This window comes from Ursus arctos, unplaced genomic scaffold (assembly GCF_023065955.2).
Source record: "Ursus arctos isolate Adak ecotype North America unplaced genomic scaffold, UrsArc2.0 scaffold_13, whole genome shotgun sequence".
Taxonomy (NCBI): Eukaryota; Metazoa; Chordata; class Mammalia; order Carnivora; family Ursidae; genus Ursus; species Ursus arctos.
The window spans coordinates 29,328,825-29,352,660 of record NW_026622797.1 but is presented as its reverse complement, the minus strand read 5'-3'; the positions used below and the strand labels follow the sequence as shown (position 1 = coordinate 29,352,660).

Here is a 23,836-nt window from a genome sequence, read left to right as displayed (position 1 = left end):
CTACTTTATATTTATTAGCAAAAACATAATTCTTAACGTGCTTTTCTGTTCATTTAGATTTACAATATTTAAGTTTTTGGTCTTCAAATTTTATTTTTCTCTTAAGGATTAATCCAAAAGTTTAGTAAATGAAGTATATATACAGTTCATGAATATATTTTAAGACTTTTGGGAAACACTCAAAAGAAAAAGCTATTTTGAGGATTAGGAAATAGCTTGTCTGGATATTGCCAAGTGAATTTGGAATAACCTTTCTGTGGGATGTAATGAAAAGGAAAGGCAAGAACTTCAACATTCTCAGCTCAAGGTTACAAGGGAATGTGAACAAAAAGTGTTTCTCATCCTGTTAACACTTGGACGCACAGAACATAAAAACAGTGTCTTCTTTCACTTAAAAAAATTTTAAACACACACGGGGAAACTTTGACCCTTTTGCCTTTTAGCTTCTCTGGGAGGGATTGACTTAGACTTTGAGCTCTTTTTCTCCTTCTCAACTTCTTACTGTGTATTTACTGAGCCTTAGATACCTGGACACCCCACTGTATACATATTAAGTGAGTTGGCAGTGGGAGAGGAAGAAAGAGCTGCCAGAGACTATGTGTCTAATGGGTAATGTCATTCTAATGTCAGGACTTCCCTCTTGCTACAAGCTGAAGCAGAAAGGAAAATGCTTCACTCATAATATGTTAAATATACATGCCCTTTAAAAAAATGAGCAAAGATAGATGGGTACTGGAAGAGTCAGGCCAAACAGTCAGGGCAACAACAAATTCTGAGACAAAGATGACAGTAGCTCTTAAGAATTAGGAACTCGGAAAGGTCTGTATCTTTTTTTTTTTTTTTTTTTTTTTGAGATATATTTATTTGAGAGAGAGAGAAAGAGAGAAGAGGAGTGGAGAAGGGGCAGAGGGAGACAAAGAGGGTGAGAGAATCTTCAAACAGCCTCCCTGCTGAGCACAGAGCCAGACTCAGGGCTCCATCCCAAAGCCCTGAGACAATGACCTGAGCTGGAACCAAGGGTCAGTCGCCCAACCGACTGAGCCACCCAGGCACCCCTGGAAGGGTCTGTATCCTGAATCAAATATTTTGCTCCAGAATTAAAAACTTCACAGACTTAAGTACTAGTTGGTTTATATGAAAACTGCTAACTATTGTATGGATGTTGTATATAAAATATGTGTATTAAAAAAACACAAAAGGATTTAAAATAAAATAAAAATGTGTTTAAGGAGGAATTTCATGCAAAAATTGCGTTTCACAGTCTGAACCCTAAACGCAAAGGGAAGTTCAGTTTAAACCAAACATAGTGTGGCCAGCGCCCCTACTGGAGAAGTGAGGCACTGCACACTTAGTTGCCGCGCCTTGTGGGCCTTGTCAATGCCTACCCATAGGGAGAAGTAAAGATTTGCCAGAACTTGGACAGAGGTAAAGTATTCTCTAGAAAGACGGTGCCAGCATGGTGCAGTGGAACAGGGCAGCTGCAGAGAGATAAACTAACAGTGAATATGAAATCCAAAAAGTGTTGCTACTGGATAAACAGGAATTCCCCAGTGAAAATGAATCCTCCCTGCCTATGGCAGTTTTGATGCTGACCAGCCTGTCCACCTCTTCTTTGGCCAGTGCTTCGCATTAGTGCACTTAAGCCAACTTCCTTCTATGAGAATACATATCATTTGTTAGAAAAGAACTTAGTAAATAATCCAGCGCATTAATTTTACAGGAAAGACATTATGACCTAGACCTAAATGTGGGGAAAATAGACTTATTCAATATGCTACTAAACATTATTACATTTATTCAATTACTATTGAACACAAATAAGTGCATTTATTCATTATACTACTAAATATAGAAATAAATAGATGTACTCCATGTAGTACTAATTTTGAAAATTAAAAAAATTATATTCTGAAGCTAGAAGCTGACAGAAACTGAGTAAGTAATGGTTTTGAGAAAATCTAATGAAGTTCTACCTGCAATTCACAAAGAATGAATATTGTATAAAGCAACAGAGGCAGGCTATGACAGGACAAAGCTAACTAAAAGCTGATTACATTTTTAAATTGGCCAAGAAACTACAGCAACTCTTACTTTAAAAACAGGGTCTCGGGGCGCCTGGGTGGCTCAGTTGTTAGGTGTCTGACTTCAGCTCAGGGCGTGATCCCAGGGCCCTGGGATCAAGCCCCACATCGGGCTCCCTGCTCCGCTGGGAGCCTGCTTCTTACTCTCCCATTTCCCCTGCTTGTGTTCCCTCTCTCGCTGGCTGGCTCTCTCTCTGTCAAATAAATAAATAAATAAATCTTATAAAAATAAAGATAAAAAAATAAAAATAGGGTTTCTTCCCTAAATACAGCCTCCTTAGAAGTAGCTGTAGTCTAGACTTCATCATCTGATGATGAGCAATCCAAAGCCCAGGCTCCCGAGATCACACAGCTACTAGAATGGCAAAATCAGGACTGGAACTCAGGTCGTTTTAAAGCACCAGAAACCCAGATCTTTGTGTGAGATACAGTCGCTGTCCTATATGTTTGCTCCCCAAATCCTATGCTTTAAAAATGTTTCCCTTCTTTGAAAGTGGTCATAGTATCCTTTTTTTAATCCTTATGTAGCATTACATAATACATTACATAATATATATCTGAATCTACTTTAAGCATTGATTAGTATTTTGTTGGTTGAGTCATGAAGATTTTTTATCATTAAATATATAACCAAATTTTATTTTATTTATTTTTTTTAATGATTTTTTATTATATTATGTTAGTCACCATACAGTACATCCCCGGTTTCCGATGTAAGGCTCGATGACTCATTAGTTGTGTATAACACCCAGTGCACCATGCAATACGTGCCCTTCTTACTACCCATCACCAAATTTTAAAACTGCATTAGTTAGGATTAGCTAAACTACTTAGACAAAGTGGTCTGGGAATTTTAGTAAATTCGAAGGAGTAGAAATTTATTTCTCATTTGCACAATCCAGAGCTAATATCCATGCTAGGGCGGTTCTCTCCCCAATCTATTGTGTGGCTCTTCCATCCTCTAAGGACGCATCATCTCTATCCAACTAGCAGAACCTGAAAGAGAATGTGGAGGACCCCACACACTTCTGAAAATCCCAGCCCAGATTGACACAAGTCATTTCCACTCAAAAGACAAGGGATAAGAGGAAGTGAAGTCTAGGCGTTGTCTGGCTACCATCCTTTTACTAAAGCAGAGGAGGGCCTGGACCTTGGTAGAGAGCTGACTATTCCTGCCACGGTCACTCACTCAAATCCCTTACTTAGGCTTAAGGCTTAAGCAGTGGGGGGAAAAATGTCATACCTATAGCTGCATTTTCCCCTTGGATTTCTTTGATTCATCTATTATTTACTGACCATCTAGTCTGTGCTAAACACCATAATAATAAATCCCAGACTTTTGAAATATGTATTAACTAATATTTACATCCTGACCTCAGTGTCCTCTCTAGTTGGAGAACTAATAGTACAGGATAGTATATAATTTCTTTCTCAATTTCAAAATCTGCAGTGCGGCTGCTGCACATCTGAGCTAGTCATTTCCTTATTAGATATAATCCTGATCTCTTTCTTTTTAGTTTTTATTTTGTTTTCTGTTCAGATGGTTTTCATTCATCAAGAGTTTCTCTGTCCCCAACATATTACTTCTGCATCAAATATTTGTATATGTGATCAATTCTTCATCTCCTCTCTCACTGAGTCTTACTGTAGACAAAGCGAGAAATGCCAGAGTCTTGGTGTAATTACAGCTTAGCCAAATGAGTACATATGGCGCAGTGTCAGCCCAAATCAACAGACCACCCACCGAGAGAGTGAAAAAGAAGACACTGGTTCCTCCCACAGAGAACTGGAAGAGCTCGTGATGGAAACGGGACATAATTGCGTTGCACCATTGGCAAGTGCAAATAGTGCCTAGCACAACGACACGTGCACCATGATATTTAATGAATATTACTGAAAGTGTGATAGTAGCAAGATAAATAGCTATTTGACAGATGCATGGCACAGTATCTTCCCTCCGCCACGTACCCTCCCTATTCCTAAAGGAGTAATTCTAGAAAAAAAATACAGTCGCTTATGGATATATACGACTGGGATGGTTGAACTAAGATTCAAAATACAGTTAAATAAAAAGGTTGTGAAACGCCAAGCTCCAAAATATTAAAAAACGTATTACCCCCTTTCTACTACATTCTAATGCTCAATAGAGTTGTTCACTTAGCAAAAATGTTAGTTTTTAAGTATTGGTTTAAATTTTGCCAATTGGAAGCAAAGAAAAACTTGCGGATGTGCTCTAGATAAGTGATTCTGAAATGGGAGTTTGTAGGAAAATATCCACGTCTCTGCAGAGATAATGGAGCTAAGAATGTGCAGTTTGGAAAACCTCCCCAAGCTGATTCCACAACTCCTCCACCCTCATCCTCGTTTAGAACCACTGTTTGGGCTTTACTTACTGACATAAGATTGAACTAATGTCATAGCTATGGAAAACCAGAACAAATGGCTAGAAACATTGCGAATGAAAACGATGGCCCATGGAATGTAAATCAGTGCAGCCACTATGGAAAACATCAAATATTAAAAATAGATGTTCCTTAAAATATTAAAAATAAAACTACCATACGATCTAGCAATGCCACCTCTGGAACTACTGTCTTGAAGAGATATCCACACCCCATGTTCATGCAACGTTACTTACACAGCCAAGACATGGAAACAACCTAAGTGTCCACTGACAGATGAATGAATAAAGATGTGGTGAGTGTATATATATAGATAGATATGTAATGGAATATTACTCATCAATAAAAAGAAAGAAATCCTGCCCTTTGTGACAAGATGGATGGACCTCGAAGGCTTTATGCTAAGTGAAGTAAGTCGGAAGAGAAAGGCAAAAGTGATCTCACTTACATGTGGAATCTGAAAAAGGTTGAACTCATAGAAACAGAAAGCAGATCGGTGGTTGCCAGAGACAGGGGTGGGGGAAAGGGAAATGGGTGAAGGTGGTCAAAAGGTTACCATCAAGGGCACCTGGTTGGCTCAGTCAGTTAAGCGTCTGATTTTTTATTTCAGCTCAGGTCATGATCTCAGGGTCATGATCTCAGCGTCGTGAGATCGAGCCCCACATCAGGCTCATGCTGGGCATGGAGACCGCATGGGATTTTCTCTCTCCCTCTATCTCTGCCCCCCCTAAAAAAAGAGAAAAAAAAGGAGTTACCACCAACTTTTTCTAAGCATTCAAAATTTACTTGGTGTTTTGATTTTCAAAGTTAACATCTATGATTTGTCACGTAAAAAACAGAACTTTCTCCAGAGTTTAAGATAAACAACAGACTCACCTTTTTTGATAGTTAGATACCTCTTGTCTCTGTGTCTGATTTCCACAACATAATAGTTAGTGACTGCAATATTAGCCAATGTCTTAAGGATATCAGTAATTCAGTAGATGATGCTGAGAGGGATGATATCCCAAGATAATAACTTATAAAAGAAGGCATTAAGCCAAATACTGAACAAATAACCAATTTTTAACACTCTAATATATTCAGATTTTAATAAATGATTAGTGCATCTTTGATAGGAACCGATTTCAGTTATTGAAATAATACCCAACAAACACCTTCCTTATTCAACGTGACTTTGTATATTTTCGTTCTATATAAATCTAAAGTAAGCCAAAGTGATTCCTCGTGATGCTTCAAGGTTTACTTTAACTCAACTGTGAAATCTGTTCCAATAATTTAAAATTTATATGGATCAAAGTCATGAGAAATGAAGTGAGTTTAATTGAGGGAGGGATTTAAATGAGAGGAAATGTTTAAGAGAAGAATTTGGATGAACTAGAGTAGCTTCAGAGTCAATAACTTCCAAGATCTTGTCCTATGCCCTACTCAGTTGCTCAGTTTCATAGACAAACCCTAGATGCTGTCATTAGGAATTATCACAGCCTTTCTATAATCTAGACTTTAAGCAGCCCATTTTCCAACCAACAACTTTTATTTTTGTACTTTATTCCTTCTAGTCTCCAACTTCAACAATGCATTCATAGGAATACCTCTTCACTCTCTCACTCCTCACTTCCCTTCTAAAATTCTGTGCCTAGTCCTTGTAATTACACCCCTCAATATACTCTTAAATCTTGTATCCTCCTTTGCTCTGTTGGATTTGTGGGGCAACTTCACACCGTGGCTAAATGCATTTTTCCCAACTCCATACTTACCCCCATCCAGCTGAACATGGATGGAGAAAAATACACAACCATGTCAAATCTCCAGCAGCTCTTCACCCACCCTCACTCTCAATGGATGCCCCTGCTTCCAATATTAAGGAGAAATAGAAACAATCAGAAGTGCCACAAGTTCTCACTCCAACAGCCGGTACCCATGGACCTTCATCTGCGTCCACCTGCCTTCTTTCCATCCTGTTCCTATAAATGAACTCTGTGTGGTCCTGTCACAATTAACATCCCCATTTGTGTACCACATCCAATCCCTTCTCACCTAGTAAAAGACATCTCGTCCAGCTATTCTCCTCTCTCTCTTCTGCCCCATCAGTTGTTTCCCACCGTGCTGTATCATTCCCATCAGCATATCAATATGCTGTTATTTCATCAATTTTACAAAACAAAACAAAACACCAAGAGTTTTTCGACCCCATTTCACTTTTCATCTTGTCTCCACTCCCCTTAATAGGAAAGCTTCTTGAAAGAGTTATCTACCCTTGCTGACTCACTCTTTTCCTACCAATGTCTCCTGAACCCATCTCATTCAAGCTTTCTCCAGATGACTCTCCCTAAGCGGCACGTGGCAAGATCATCAATGATTTCCACATTGCTGCATCCCAAGGTCAATTCCTGGTCCTGACCCCGCTTGACTTACCAGTACCCTATTACACAGATGATCATTCTTGTGATACTTTGTTCACTTTGCTTCCAGTACACCTCACATCCTGGTTATCTTCCTACCTTACCAGCTGCACTTCTCAGTCTCATTTGTTAGTGGTGGGAATACTCAGTTCCTGGACTTCTTACCCATTCGTTCACCCCGCTGGTAATTCTGTTCAATCTCCGGCTGATGAGAATGCAGATTCCTAGCCGGAACTTCTTTCTTGAACTTCAGCCCCTTATATCCAACTAGCTACTCAACAGTTCCACTTGGCTATCTAATAAGCGTCTTGAATCTCACTCATCAAAACTGAACTCCTGGTCACTCCAAACATACATAGCACCTGCACGTCTAGCAGATGTTTTCATTTCAGTGAATGCCAACTACATTTCTATTAGGCTACCCTGGGTGATGCTGCCACCTGAACACTTTATTGGCTTCCAACAACAAAGATGTCTTTCTTGCCACATATCACCAGTGCATCTCTTCAGCTATAAGCCACATTGGCTTTGCTCCAGGAACCAAACTAACACAGCAGCCTTTAGCTGGAGCACTGCTGGCTTTGTAGCTGAAGAAAATGTGATGTGGTAAGCCAAATGCTAGCCCTTAAAGCGTCCGCTTACTTATTATTGGTCAAACAAGTCACATGACCTCCCAAATTCAAGCAGACAGATGTGCAGGGTTCTCCCACAGGAAGGGACTCGACACTGAAGGAAGCCGAAATATTTGGTAAACAGTAGAACTATCTACCATACCAGTCCTCTAGTTAATTCAGCTAAAACTTTTGGGTCTTGTCTTTTTTATAAATCTAATCATCAATATATTAATAAATCAATAAGCCACTTACCAGTGCTAGCATTCTGGTCCAAACCACGATTTCTAGGTTCCTTACTGGTCTCCTTGCTTCTGCCCTTGTCTTTCTAGTCTATTCTCCATGTAGTGTCCAAAAGTGATCATTTTAAAACACAAGTCAGACTCTGTCATGCTTCTGCTCAAAACTCTCGAATGGTTCCCCATCTCACTCAGAGTAAAAGTCAAAATCTTTTGAACAGCCTTCCAAATCTTCCCAAACTTTGATCTTCCCGTCCATTGCCTCTCTGACTCCATTGCCCTCTTCCTCATCTCTGCTTTATTCTCTTCCAGCCACATGGACTCTGCCATCTTCAAATATACCAAGTACGTTCCAGCCTCAGGACTTGGCACTTGTAGTTTCCTCTTCCTGGAACACATTTCTCTCAGCCACATGGCTCCCTCCCTCCTCTTCTTCAGGTATTTGCTCAAATATCACCTTCTCAGTGAGTCTCTGCCTGCCAACTTACTTAGACTTTCATCCTCAGCCCCTCACCATGGCTCTCTTTCTCTCCCTTCTTACTTTACTTGTGACTAAAGCACTCATACCTATGTAACTTTTTGGTGCATTGTCTATTATCGCACTCCACTAGACTATATGCTCCTTGGCTGTATGGATTTTTGTCTATTTTATTCATTACTGTAGGACACTGACATATAGAACAATGTCTGGACAGTTGGCACTTAATAAACGTTTACTTAATGAATAAATTAATGAATGACACAAACCATGGAAAGATTTGAGGAACTCAAACATAAAAAAAGATGTAACTTAAAAGTGTGGAGAAAAATACAGTATCATTAATGAATTTTGCACAGCTAAACAAACCCCAGAGGCTTGATGAGTTATTTGTCTCAAATAAGATAAAATAAAAAGAATCTGAGGAGGGAAACAAGACACACAAAAAACACTTAAAACATAACTTCTAAAAGTGATATTAATGATATTAATGATCAAGGCAATACTGTCAAGTATACTATTTGATTTATTACAGACCGTTTAATTTAAATCTAAATTTGAAAGTATATGTATTTTAATCCTTTATCGCTACCAAAGCAAAAAATTAGTATACTCTTTCAGTATGATTGTACCACTTTGGGTAGAAAATCAAAATTTATTTCACCTCTGACTCCAGACTAAAAGGAAAGCCTTTCAGCCAGAATAATTATCTGCCTCCCAGGCTGACAAACCCTATTCTAGGGTTTCTCAACCTTGACACTATTCACATCTGTGGGAGTAATTCTTTGTTCTATGAAGCTGCCCTTTTGTATTATAAGATGTTGAGTAGCATCCTTGGTTTCTGTCCACTAGATGCCAGTAGCTCCTCCCCAGTTGTGACAATGAAAAATGTCTCCAGAATTGCCAAATATGCCTGGGGCGGGAGGTAAAGTGTAGGGATATCACTCCTGGTTGAGAATCCCTGCCCTAGAGCATGACAATGCCTATAAAGTTAGTTCTCCTGTATGGGTTCAAACTCTGACCCATAAAACGCATTGTGAGATGATTACAGAAATCCAATATCAAAAATAGGCAAGCAGATTCTACATGCATAATTTAGAAAAGTACAACGGGACACGTGAGTGGCTCCGTCAGTTGAGCATTCAACTCTTGATCTCAGCTCAGGTCTTAATCTCAGGGTGGTGGGTTCAAGCCCAGTGTTGGGCTCCACTCTGGGCATGGAGCCTTCTTAAAGAAAAAGAAAAAGTACTGAAAAATCTCCCCTTGAAAAAAGCATACCTGATTTTTTCCCCCTTGCATTACTTTGATTTGGCATTGAAAAAAAAAGATGTACCTGGAAAGTAGAACTTATTAAGCCATTTTGGTCACTAATGTTTTAATGATAGTCTGGAAACAGAATTCAGGGCCAAGAGAAAGAAAAAAAAAATGTTTTAACAGGGAGAAAGTAAGAAAACTCCAGAACAAGGAAAGAAGGTTCTCCAGTAGGGAACTCTAGTCATTTAAGGAACTACATGAGACCTTTGGCTACGGTGAGAAATGGAGGTTAAACCTCAGGGAACATTCCATTTGTTGACAATTGATTTAGCATCGGTTCTGCATAGTAACATTAACTGAGGAAAAAATAAAACTGAAATAATCAATTTCAAACAATATGACAATTTTCAACCAAGACTAACTAATTTTACTCTTTCTATGGTTTGTGCTAATGTGGTTCAAATTTTTAAATAATGGAAACGAAATTATAAAAACTAACAGGAACTTGGACATAAGAGTGTTGGTCAAGTCTGGAATACTTTTTAAATCTATTTTTAAATTAACTCTCCAGGTACTAAAGTTTTTTTTAAGTATCTTCTTAAGTCTTTTAGGATTAAAAAAAAATGTTCTCACTTTTTTCTGGCCATTGTTAAATTATCAGATTTAATGTTAAAAAAAAAAAAGAGGAATAAGGAAACTGATTTTGCCAGAGAAGACCCATCACTATTGTAAGTAGAGCAACCAGCAATGCTGCCTTGATTCTTTTGGTAAACCAAAAATAAGACTTTTTGGACATATTTTAAACCATAAACAGACTTTACGTATAAAAAAGCATATGATCAAGGTATTCTATATTTCTTTCTCTCCAATAAAGACATCCCAACATTTGAAATATGCATGGTTCCCATGACTTAAATCCATTTTTCAATTAGAAATAGTAATTAAAAGAACTAGCATAAATAATTCCACCTGCACATGTCATTTGAAACTTTATTCTAGTTTGTGGAGTAATTTAAATCTTCTCACTTTCGTCTACCTTTGTAGTGAAGCTTCATATAAGGAACAGAATCGATTAGTCTGAGTTTCATTTTCTATCCTCATCCTGAAAAAAAAAACACACGTAAATTACAACAGGACCGAAATGACGATGTTAATTGAAATTTTAAAAAATTTATTGGTTTCTTGGGCCTACAGATGAGATGCCTATTCTCTAAAATTATGCACAATTACACATACTTAAAATACTTAGCCTGACATCTGACTACAAATTGACAAACCAAAAAGAGATTTGCCGTCATTTGTTTCAAAGACTCTTGAAATTAGCTCTGTTTGATGGATGGTACTTTTATATGTTTGCATCTTATACTATAATTTCAAAAATGATTTTCAACCAGGAAAAAAAAGCTTATGCGTCAGTAATACGAAGTGGGGTTTTGAGTTTAAGAAGCAAACTGTGCACACAGCCCGAGTGCTCCAGAATCCATTAATAGAGGATCTTCGTTCATCAGCCAGAGCTGATTTTTAAAGAAATGTACTAAGAAATAGAGCAGGAAGAAACGTGCAGGAGCTTCTTGCCAAACCCCTGGCAATGCGCACATTCTTTAAAGTCTCAGCTTTTATTTAGTTGTATTTCCAGCAGTTTAGTTAATCTTTATTGACTTGTGTTTAATTCTCAGAAACAGGAACATATCTGCGACTTGAGTGAAGTTTCCTGGTGTGCTAAAATGGCCTTTTTACTTTCCTTTGCTAATTCTTGTGTCTCGTGAAAGATTTGGAAGTTTGCAAGACCCAAAATAGTTCCCTGAATACTCTACCCAGGGGAATAGATAACATTTTCTTGATGTGTGACCTATTTGAATTGTAGAAGAGCTGTTTGTGTTTTATTTGGGTTAGCACTAGTCAATTCCATTACTCGTCACTAGAGTTAAAAACCAAGAGCTCAGAAGACATTCTATAGACGGGGAAGATGAGCCAGAGAAACCATGGGGTGCATGACCCAGGCCAACTATAGGTTAGGATGCTGTGACCGTCTGAGCACCAGAAGTAATAGGGCAAAGGTACTTTTGATTGCATGGTGACAAAATAATCAAACTCAAAATATGTCAGCCTGACTTATCAATGCATACATTCTCGCAAAACAAAAACAAACTTGTTAGTGTCAAAAACCCAAGCCACGTTATCTCCAATTCCTGGGCCCCTAAATCAGTAGAGCCATCAGTCATGAAGTCTTGTCGATCGTACCTCAAAAATGTGTCCAACAAACCTTCTCCTCTCCCTTTTCATTGTCGTCGCCTAGCTTAAGACTTGCTTCCTTTCCCAGCCACATATTATGACAGGCTCCACCTCCAACCTATACCCCTGCTTCACCAGATTACTCGCACGAACTAGAAATACCAAGTACTGTTTGCTTGTTCCTTGAGTTCAGACTTTGTTACCTCTATTCACCCTTCAAGGCCACCCATGCCCCATACTTCTAGTAGAATTCTTCTCTTTTTAGCATCCTCTTAAAAATAGACCGGTATTGATAACACACCATTACCATGAGCATAGTAACTAGATGAAGGTAATTTGTATCTCCCCTATTACACAAGGTTTTCTACTGGGGAGAAGCTTGTCTCATTCGACCTTCATATCCAGCCCCTACAACCATGTCTAGCATCTGATTGGTGCTCAATAATGTACTTTGGTTTAAATAATCAAGTGACCACAGAACAATTGGTCTAACAATGAAGTGTTCAGAATTAGCAACAAGTGAATGTATTCATCAATAATATATAAAGGATTTCATTTGACTTCAGCATTTTTTGCAATCTTATTCCCAGGCTTTACGATACCCTCATAAGCTTGGGATCAGTTCGTGTTAGAAGACACTCAAGGAAGAAAGTGAGTTGGATTCAAACCTTCATTCTTAGTGGATGTGCTTAATAAACCATCAGCTTCCCTCTTCTAGAGTGAAAAGTTCTTGTATCTTATGTTTTATGTCATCTCAGCATGCAAATGAGTGCTATTCAAGGAAATAACTTCACTCAGCATTTGAGCAGTGTCACAAAGACAAGCTGATAACAGGAAAAATTAATAGAATTCATTTCTGAATGTTGAACCTGCTCTTACTTTTTATTGACTTTTATTTCCCTAAGTAGAAGAGCTTCCCATATGCCGTATACACTTACAAATTTCATCAGGAACAAGAAATATCAATTGACCAGAGCTATAATTATATTTTCTTCTCCTCAACATGATAAGAAGTACTTTGATACCTCTCTATGGGTTCTTTTCTACGTGCTGTATGTTAACAGGTTAAGAGAGCACAAAAATGTTAAGTATTTACAGTGTCTATAAACAATAGCAATATTTCACACTTAATACTCTTATAGATATGATCTGTATTTAATTTACCCAATTAAATATTACTAAAGCCTGTTTAGTTCAGAATTAGTTTTAGCCTCATTTTACAGATGAGGGTAATTAAGGAGCATAAAGGCTCAAATATTTGGGCATGGTTACACAGCTAGGAAGTGTCAGAGCCTGGAATCAAACCCTGCCCATGTTATGAGGGGGAAGAAGGAGGGAGAGGGGAGAAATGCCACCAAGCAGTTCACCAAGTTTTATTACAGTAACAATATGTATGACTTTTAATGTTTTTGTTCTTTCTGTGTTTAAATGCCCAGTGTATATGTAAGCGTGTATACATTTGTATGTTTTACCTTGAACTATCTAGAATCTTTTCTCTAGGATGGAGAAGTAGACAAAATACACAAATACATTTTGACGTGGAAGAGAGCAAAAAATAGCTTTAAGGATTCTAGGACTCAGAAATGACAAGTCTAGGAGAAGGAAGGGAAGAAGGAAGGGGGGGTAAACAGAAGGGGGAATGAACCATGAGAGACTACGGACTCTGGGAAACAAACTGAGGGCTTCAGCGGGGAGGGGTGGGAGAATGGGATAGGCTCGTGATGGGTAGTAAGGAGGGCACGTATTGCATGGTGCACTGGGTGTTATACGCAAGTAGTGAATCATGGAACTTTACATCAAAAACTAGGGATGTACTGTATGGTGACTGACATAACATAATAAAAAATTATTATAAAAAAAAAGAAATGACAAGTCTAGATATCATGAGATTAAAGAAGAGTAACCACAATTTTTTAAATTATCCTGGGAACAAAAGAGTTGGGACCTTAATACACTAACATTTAAAATCTCAGTTTCAGTAGAGATTGGGTTTTCATTAATGCTGGGAGCCGTTTTCCATTAGCAACGAAGCCCGAGCGTCCCCTTTCCTCAGCTTATGCCCTCAAGTGAGAACTGAATTATGACTGGTCGTCTTAGGAAGAAAATGACTATTACAGGACGCAGGATGGGGCGGGGTGGGGGGCGGCTAAGGAAAGGCCTGACATGTAGCTTGTAAAGTGCAGCAGCTGTGGCCTGTTTTCACGAATATCTGACATGTTTCTTTGGCCACTCGCCAAATTGAGCTGTACCCAGCACTTCTCCCATCCTTCCTGTGCCTCCAAGATCCTTTGTAACTGCTACTTGAGACTCCAGTCCACTCCAAATCAATCCCCTCGGTTCCTTCCTCCCCTTAATGTGCAGGCATCCCACCCTAATTAATTAACCCAACACCAACTTCATTCAGGACCTTCCCACACTTTGCCCCTCCACGCAGCCCAGAAACATCAGCACATTCCTTACTTCATCACTTGTCAACTCCCTTTCTGTTAAAGACCAGTGTCCCCTTTCCCTGACCTGGCCTCTGATTTGATCTCACTTTAAAGTATCCCACTTTAAGAGACAGTAACAAATGCTGCCTTTTTCCTGTTTGGTTTGTTTATTCACGTTCACCGGACCTACTATAATTAAAGCCCAAGGAACTAAGAAGAGCCCAGGAAGACACTTTATGCATTCGATACGTGGATAAACTCAATACTGGATTTGTAATGAAGCTTCACTTTGCCTATTACTAAATGTGTGACCTTGGGTGAGTTTCTTAGACTCTTGTCATTCATTCAAATACTTGCTGAGCACCCATGAGTGTGCTAGGTTCTATTCTAAATGCTGGTGCTGCAACGATAAAAATAACAAAAATTAAACACACACACACACACACACACACAACCTGCTCTCAGTGAAGCTTATATTTTAGAGAGAGGAGATGACCATTAGTAAGTGGTTGAGTCTAACAATATGCATGGATATCCAGGAAGAAATATAAAGCATGAGGGAAGAAGGGTAGGGAGTGCTGAGATTGGGGGGAGGGGGAAAGGTGGGAACTTGGAATGGATAATCAGGAGTCACCTGATGTGATGCTGGACTAGCCCTAAGGAGGCCAGAGAGTGAGCCCTGTGATTATCTGGGAAGAAGTATTCCCAACAGAGGAAACAGAGAGTGCAAAGGCCCTTAGTCAGCGGGGCCTTGCCTGGACGGTTGAAGGGCCAGCAGAGATTCAGCGATGGGGGCTGGAGAGGCCGCAAGGAGTAGGAGGAGATATCAGAGTAACAGAGAACATCTACGTGGTGATAGGGGCTATGGATTTTTCTTTCATTGAACTGGTAAGTTACTAGACGTTATTGATTAGAGGAGTAACATGATTTGACTTACTTCTAAAAAAACCTCAACTAATTCCTCATCAAATGGGAAAAAGTAACATGTGGTTAAGACCAGACTTCCCACTGGAATCCCTGTGCCACTGCTGACTAGCAGTGTGACTTTAAGCTAATCACTTAACCTTTCTAAGCCTCAATTTTCTCAGTTTAAAGTAGAATTGATAGTAGCTCCTACTTTCTAAGAGTTTTTTGGAAAATAAATTGAATGGTACACACTGTCAAGGTGCTTAGCACGGAGCCTACCACACGGAAAGGCCCAAGACTTCCTAACGTTCTCAGGCCTCTGAGGATCAGGGGATACGACGTACGTGGAGTACTTGGTATGTCGCCCAGCACCATGAGCACTTAGACGTCATCCTATCCTTATCAGTGACTAACCCATTGGCTGTTTTGAGATAACTTTGTACATTTTAAATTTTTATAATATTACCCTTAAAAAGAGAGTAGCAAAGATTCATGGATAATTTTCAGATATCTCAGGTAGTCGATATAGCATCGGTTGAGTGCTACTATGTGCAGAGCACCTTACTAGGCACTGGAAAGCCATACGTACTCAGGTGAAAAGGAAGAGATATAGTTAAAGATAGGTAGAGAGATAAAGATGATAGATGGATCGATGGATAGATAGATGGATGATAGATTCTTTATCTCATCTTACACGCATCTATCTTTTAACTATATAAATCCTGTAAAAGAAGAGAAAGAGTTCAGTGAGACAAGTGTCTATATTTTCTGACCCCTGTTGTGAAGGAAAATAAGACCTGGAGGTCTTATGACCAACTCCCTGGTCACATACCGGATCTGGAACCTGCTCTTGTCCATAGCGGTGACCCAGTGACTCCACGCCTTCTCTGCAGTTAGGGGTGTTGGAGGCACAGTGATTCTTCACAAGCCTGTTCCGTTATTCAAAAGTTACATGACTCACACCTCATTTCTTTCCTGGAAACTGGATCACCTTAGTCTGAGAGGTCGGGTCTCACCTTGCTCTCCCTTGCCCACCATCACCTCCCCTACCCCCCCACACACAAAACAAGCACACATCCCCAAGGCATGTGTCTTTTTGGAAACTCAATGACATAACTTAAATGTGGTTTAATAGCCCTTCACAAGGAGAAAGGGAAAATTACGTAGAAGCCTGCAGGAGAGTAAGTTCTGGTCCTTTCCTGCCCTTCACAAATCACTTTCTTGAAGGACAGACAAAATCTCATGTTTTTCTTCTCATTTTACCTAATAAAAATCCAAAGATGTCCTCTAAAAATGAGCTGGGAACGTATCCTTGTCTTATTGTTACTTTAAAGAAAAAAAAATGCATTATTCTTCATAGGGCCAGGTAATACTTATAGTAGACATAAGCACTAAAAAGATTTGGATGCCTTTCATGTGTAATTTAAAATAAAAATAAAGTTAAATATTCTAAAGACAATTTTATCTTTCAAGCGATACAAAAGTTGCAATATGACACAATAAAATAGTTTCTTGTTTGACTTCTGAGCCTGTATCACCCATTTCCTTCCTCCTTAGCCTACTTCTTTTGGTGCCCTGCTTAGCTGGTGCTCTGAGAAGCCCATCTTTATTTGGTGACAAGTCCAGCCCTAAATCTGTCCTGCCAAACCTGGTGCTCTAGAATGCTCCGTGCCACCTTTTCCTCCAGTAGTGATCAATTATACTACAGATCAGTTATACTCTTTTGCTTTATTGTAATGGGAGGCATCAAACCATCAAAAGAGGTAATAATGGCAGAGAGAAATGGCATTTAGGCCTTTATAGACAGAGGTGCATGAGTCGAATAACAAAATACAAAACATCAAGAAATCAGGTGTACCCTTTGTAAATACATCCTTAGAAAGGGCACAGTTAGAAATATTAATTTCAGGGGCATTTTACTCCTGGATATATTCTATTTTGTGTAAGCCTTTGCCTGCAGGGACAAGTGGGAGAGAATTAAAATATATAAGACAAACACTTCAACTGTCTTTATCCTCCCAGTTGATTTAAGAACACTTGAGAAGAAAACATGGTCTCCTCACATCAGAGGTAAGTATCGGTGGGCCCCATTTTTCCTGATACACTCCCACACTGTGAGTGAGATGGAAGGAGAGATAGGGTCGCGGCTCTGACTTGAAAATTCACAGCTTCTCCCTGCCTTCCAGTTTAAGGAGTCTTTTTTGCATAAATATCCAGGTGTTTTGGGTTTTATTTTGTCTCTTCCAGCCAAGGCTGGCCTCTTCTGATTCTACCCCTCTTCTCTTATCCTCCAGAGGGCGCCATCTCCACAGGGGACTCGCTGAGAGCTCCTACGTTTGGGGTTTGCTTTGAGTGGGGAAAGAGCTGTCTTGCGCCTGTGACAGACGCCTTTGTGTTGTCCGTGGCCCCTTGTGCCCAGACACGACTCGTCCATCTTCTGTGGAGTCGTGCCTCAGTGGTGCGCGCCGTCTTCATGCTCTCGCTCCCTTGAAGAGCACCCAGCGCCTCTCCCTGGGCGGAACCCATAACCCGCACAGCCCTCTTGTGATCAGCTGTCCTGGACCTGGAATTTCTACCCCGGGACAGAAGCTGGGACACAGGTCTTCCATACCCTTGCACCCTTTATTCGCTCCTCTGCCTGTTACCTTCCAAAAATGGAAGGGGCCAACTTTCCCCTCTTGCTGCAGTCTGACCTTTACCTCCTTCGGAATAGCTTTGGTCAACCTCTTTCCTAAACCATGGAGATGGGTGAGGAGCAGGGAGAGAAAATTTGGCTAGCGAATAAGGAAACATTAATTGAGAAACATTTCCAAAATATCACATTTGTTGCATGAGTAGAGTACTGGTCGCCTATATTGTGATGTCACTGGTTACAGGTGTCTCTCCCATACTCTGCTGGGAACACCTCAAGAAGAGGGCTGCTTCTATTCTGCTTTGGAATCCTGAAAAGGTACAGAGCACTGTCTTTGGCATTGAGTCAATCACTGACTGATAAATAATGACTTAGGTCGAGATTTGGGTGAGTTTGCATCTTCGTGTTCTTACTTTTGTTTGAACTTGACCCTATAATTGAGTGTAGCAGACAAATATCTAGTGGAAAATCTTCATCGATAACCCCATTCATACATACAATACATACAAATATTGGTAACACTATGCTAGCTAAAGCATCTGACTGTGTTTTTGATTGTTAATAGCACCATGATGGAACATTCTTGATTTTTAAAAAATTTAAAATATTCCAGAGAAATCTGTCAAAACAATTACAGCATCCTAACATCCATTTGATTGCCCATAGTTCTGAAGCCTAATAGTCTGCAATCGAGGGGTTGGCAGGGCCATATTCTCTCTGGAGGCGCTAGGGGAGGATCCTTTCCTGCCACTTCAAGCTGCCGGTGATTGCTGGCAATCCTGGGCATTCCCTGTTGTGTGGCTTTGTAACTCCAAACTCTGTGTGCATCCTCGCATGCCGCCCTTTGTTGCTGGGTCCAAATTTCCCTCGTTTTATAAGGACATCAGTCATCGGATTAGAGCCCACCCTTAACCAGTATGACCTTATTTTAACTTGATTACACCTGCAGGGATCCTACTTTTAAGTATGGTCACATTCACAGTTTCTGGATAGACATGGATTTGGCAGGGGGAGCACTATTCAACCCAGTATGACAAGTGTATCTGGGGACTTTGACACTCCAGTCCCAGTAAGTGAGAGAATGAGTAGACAAAAGTCAATAACAATGTATCAACCAACTTGACCTAATTGACGTAACAATGGTAATATGCAAAGTCTTTGCAAGTGCACCTGAAACAGTCACCAAAATGGGCCATACAAAAACCAAGTTATACTCAAGTCTAAAGGATTGAAATCATACGGAGTATGTTTTGTAATAAAAATGGAATTAAAATAGGAATCAGCAAAAGACGTACAAAACCCCCAAATACCTAGAAACTGCAAATACATTCTAAATCACACATTCCAAATAATTTTGGAATTATACAATAGCCTTCTAAGTTTCTTCCATGTCCAAGGCAGGAATCACAAGGACAAATTTTGAACTGGATGTTACTGAAGACATAAGGGGTCAAACACACTTTTTTTTTTTTTTTACAAACTTACCTAGAAAATTGGTATGTCGTGAACATTTGAAATCAAAACCTGTTAAAGGGTTGAGGTAAGATGGTCTCACCAACTGCAGTTAAATAAACTACCTTTATGTCAATTACTTGTTTTTAACGTGCTTTTATTTCATTAAAATATTGCTTCCTAAATATTAGCACATCTACCTGGGTCCTATAGAATTAAACTTCCCCGTAGACAGAAACAACCCAAGACTTCCATGCTTTTAGCTAATTGGGGAGATTTTAAAGGAAGTTTTGGAAAAATAAATAAATGTATATTCAATAGCATATAAGTGCATACATACATATTCTATATCAGATATAAAATAGAAACATACAAATTTGTCATAGGGGTCTCTAACCTGTGACCTGTGGTTCCGGGAGCATGATAAGCCTCGATGCACATTCAAGTTTTGTAAATACATGTGCATCTCTCTCTACTGCTTGCCTTTAATTCTTGGAGGAATCCGTGAACCCAAAACTTTAAAAACCAGTTTGAGAGATGAAAGTGTATTTCAATGGTATTCTTTACTCTCTACATTCTCTCTCTAGTGATCTGTTAGGGTCTTGGTCTGTTATTGATGTTTTGGATGTCCAAGCAGCGAACATTGCAAAACATTGAGAATAATCCTTTTAATGCAAAGAATGACCAGATGTGATAACATAACACAGCCTGTTTGGGACTCTTGATTTGTTTAAAATTTAAGTAGCATTACATCTCTTTACAGAACTGGCTTAGAATAAGCATGGAAACAGCTTTTATGCTGTGTATGAGGCCAAAAAATAAACGCAAGTCTGCACATTTTTTATTTGAAAGCATTCACAAATGACATGCAAGGCATAAACGTTGGCCAAAAGCCACAGCTAAGCATTGTGTTTAAAAAAAAAAAAAAACTCCGTAGGTTTTTGAGCCAAAAACTATTTAGGAATCACTTATTTCCCAATTATTAAATTAAGAATAAAACCAGGAAAAAATATATTTAATGGGATGTGCTTTAAGTATTGCCTTCCTGTCTAACGGCCATGACAATTTTAAAAATCCAAATACAATTGATCAACGGCCTATGTAAACAGTCATGCAGGACTGAAGAGGACACTCCTATTTATATTAACAAGAAATTGTGCTAGAGGCAGCTTGGTGAGATGCTGAGAAGTAAAAATAATGAAATAGACGCGTATTAGGAACAATGATTCTACACACATGTTCTGAATACTTCTGTTTAGATTAATGTTTTCCTGCAAATAAAACTGGTTATCATCTCATTGGCGTCAAATAATGCGGCTACAAAGATGAATCTTCAGTAAGCAAGGTATTTGGTCATTCAGGCCAAGATATGAGAGCTGTTCTGGGAAAGTATTACATGAGCAAAAACACTTTGGAATCTAACTGCAGCACATATAAAAGTTTTAACGTGTGTGACAATGCATAATGAAACTTCGAAATCCAAATTTAATGTCTTTAAGGTATAAGTGTCAACGTTATAGGGCATGGAAAGAACATGTCACTTCTTTGATATCCCATCTAAACAATATGGCTCTCCTCTGCCTCTGAGTAAAACATTCTGACACTCACCCTTAATTATGATGCTAACATCCATGTTGGAATCCATGTCCATCTTGGCAAGGTTTAGTAAGACGTACATGAGTAGATACCTCGAACAATCTCCATCATTGGCTTTCAGAAGGGGACAGTCTGGAAATGACATCACAGCCAAAACATCCTGTTCGAACCCACGGGTCAAGATTTAACAATATATTTTTTATATGAGGGGCTTTGTTTCAGGGTTCCATCAGAAGTGTAGCTAATTTATTAATAACTGTATACATGAACAAAAGTGGCATATTTATGAGTCCAGGGGAAAAGACACTTAGAAGGCAGTGTCACCTTCTCCTGCCCTCTAAAATTGGTCTCAGGACAGTGTTATCACTTCTGCTGCTTTGTCTTCCCTGACCATCTGTGTGTCCTAGACCTAACAAACCCACGTTCTCAAGCTCTGTTTCCGAACTCGGTCTGACTTCAAGCTGCGGTTTAGGTCCATTTGCTTTTTCCATTCGTCAGTGGTGATTCCCAAAAGAAGAAAAAGGAGGCATTCTGAGAAATGATGTTTGGTGATTGGAATCATCATCAACAAGAAATGCCTCCCTCATGGTTTCACTATTTTTGACTGGGATACAGAAGGCGCACGCTCCAATGTCTTCAGGGCCCAGGGGTTTAGAGGAGGTCAGTGGACAGTAACAGCGAGTGGCCTTCATGGTATGAGCAATCACTATTCCCATTCACCTGTCACTTTATGAAAAGAACACTGTGGCTTTTCAAGGTTATTTTCAAGACAACCTCAATATCTAAATTTTTATGTGAAGACTCCTGTTTGCTAGTTGCAGACACTAATTCTAAGTCTCTTAACTATTGTGTAGGCCTGCAGGCCAGACAAGGCAGCGAATGTCTCCTGTGCCTGTGATCCTGGAAAAAGGCCTCTTGAAGCCAGTGTTGCCATACTGCCATGAGAAGTTGGGCGCGTAATCTCATCTGGAGGATGACTGGGAAGACTGCCTTAGCAGCTTCTTTAGAAAAATGATGTCATACCAAATGCACTTTTGTGTAGCCTGCCTTTTTAGTTCCTATATTTACTTAAGAAATACCGATTCTTAAAAAAAAAAAAGGATAAATGCAATTCTTATGATAAGATTCATTGCAATTCCGTTTATCGAACATAAGCACAAGTACACCAAACTGGTCAAGAGTATAGTGTTGAGGATCAAATTAAAACAAAACAAAGGGCAAAGCAATTCTCCCCCCAAAATAACAGCTTTCCTTAAGCCACCCATTGGTTGTATGATAGAATTTTTTCAAAATGTTAAGAAATCTAGGATTATTACCCCGTGACAAAAAAGCCTTGGAAATCTAAAATGAAAATAGATAAAAATACATTCATTATATCAGGAGCGATGTGCTTGAGCTATAAGAACAAGATATTGGGGAATATCAAGTTGTCAGTCTGAAAAATGAATCAAGAGAGATGGGGGAAAGGCAGGAGGCTCACCGCACCCAACACTGAAAATTCTGTAGTGCTCATGTGATTGGAACAAGAACAGATAAATATAATTCATTGAAATCTATGATAAATGTACTGATGCATTATATATTGATATAATGCAGTGTATGTTAATAATACAGTAAGTCAAGTGCCAAGTATTTTGAACTCTCTTCTTGACTGGGCCTCTTATTAATTTAAATTAATATAAAATTAACGATAACATTTCTTATTTATTTGGGATTCATCAGTGGTATAAATTTCCATCCATGCTTTTCTAGGAGATGCTACTTAGTGAAATAACTGACCAACAGGCTAACTCATAGCTAAGAAACAAGAAATCAACATTTTGGAAGGTGATTGCTTTGTTGAGTCTCCCTCCATTCTGTGGCCTTCTCTTGACCAAAAAGTAACTATGTTACAAAAACATGTAGCCAGGAACAAGTGAGTTATGAAGCAAATGTGAAAAATGCGTATACAATACAGCAAGACGGAGAAAGGTTTTTCTTAGAAAAAACTTCTGTCAGCAGCTCCAAATACTAATACGGACTTCATTCCCAAACTTGTTTTCTTCTTAGATTCTGTTTTAAATAAAATGTACATGTTGCTTTAAAAACAAAATGTTGTGGCAAAATATATATCATTGGATAGCGTATTTTCAGTAGAGTCTCGGTCACATGCACAAATACTGGGTCCCATTACTATAACAAAAAAGCCCCCCAGGAAGGGGGAAATAAAAAACATTAAAGATTCTGTGTTACCTGTCTTGTCCTAATATTCAGAAATTATTAGGTCCACCTGAAGTTGATACAGCTATCCATATTTTCATTTGCTTCCTGGATAAAGCCACTGATAAATCTCTTTCCTGCTAAACATACAGTTCCCCATTTCTGAGATTCAATAAATCAAATTTATGAAATCATCTTGTAATACAGATGCTCCCTTTTCCCAACCCACATATTCTTATAAAAATTTAACAAGAAAATTTAAAAACATCTCGTCAACATTGTTTTTACAAAGCAACTGTTAGTTATAAACAGTCTTTTAGGTCTCAAGGAGATTTAAGATACTTCAAAGACTTGGTCTAAACCCCCTAAATCCAGGTTGCTCTCGTGAATTTTCTCAAGCATGGTATGTTAAGTTAAATGCTTAGATTTTTTTAAGTGTTTTGTTATGCGCTGGAAAAATTGAAACAGATCTCATTCTCAGAAGCAGACATTTCTGGAATTTCCATTTTCACTGGTTCCTTTCTTTTCAAAAGATAAAGAAACTAATGCCTATGTTCACTGTTTTTATATAAACATCTTTGAACTTCCTTAAGAAATAACCTGTCCCATCAGCCCAAGACAACGTATATGAACATATTCTGATGCATGTTAAAAAGAAGAATTCCTCACAACCTGGTTTTGCAGATTGTCTTCTTGGTTACTTTTCTTATCAGGAAAGAGGCTGATCTGTTTTCTTTTAGTATACCCTATGGGTCAGTGGCAAGAAAAAACAAATAAAGGCCATCTTGATAATTATTAGAAGTTTTTGCAAATATGAACTACAAGCGTCATGCTAATCTGAAGTGCTCGGTTAATATTCAGTGGTGCATAGCCAGATTTTTGAAATTCTGACTTGAATAATTTATAAAAGTATGCACAATGGT

The 23,836-nt window shown here is 38.9% G+C and overlaps 1 pseudogene; it reads right to left on the bottom strand.

Annotated features, from left to right (window-relative positions):
- Positions 1–21,276, bottom strand: part of LOC113259680 (ferritin heavy chain-like) — a 132,235-nt pseudogene extending 110,959 nt beyond the window's left edge.
- Positions 21,277–23,836: the final 2,560 nt, after the last annotated feature.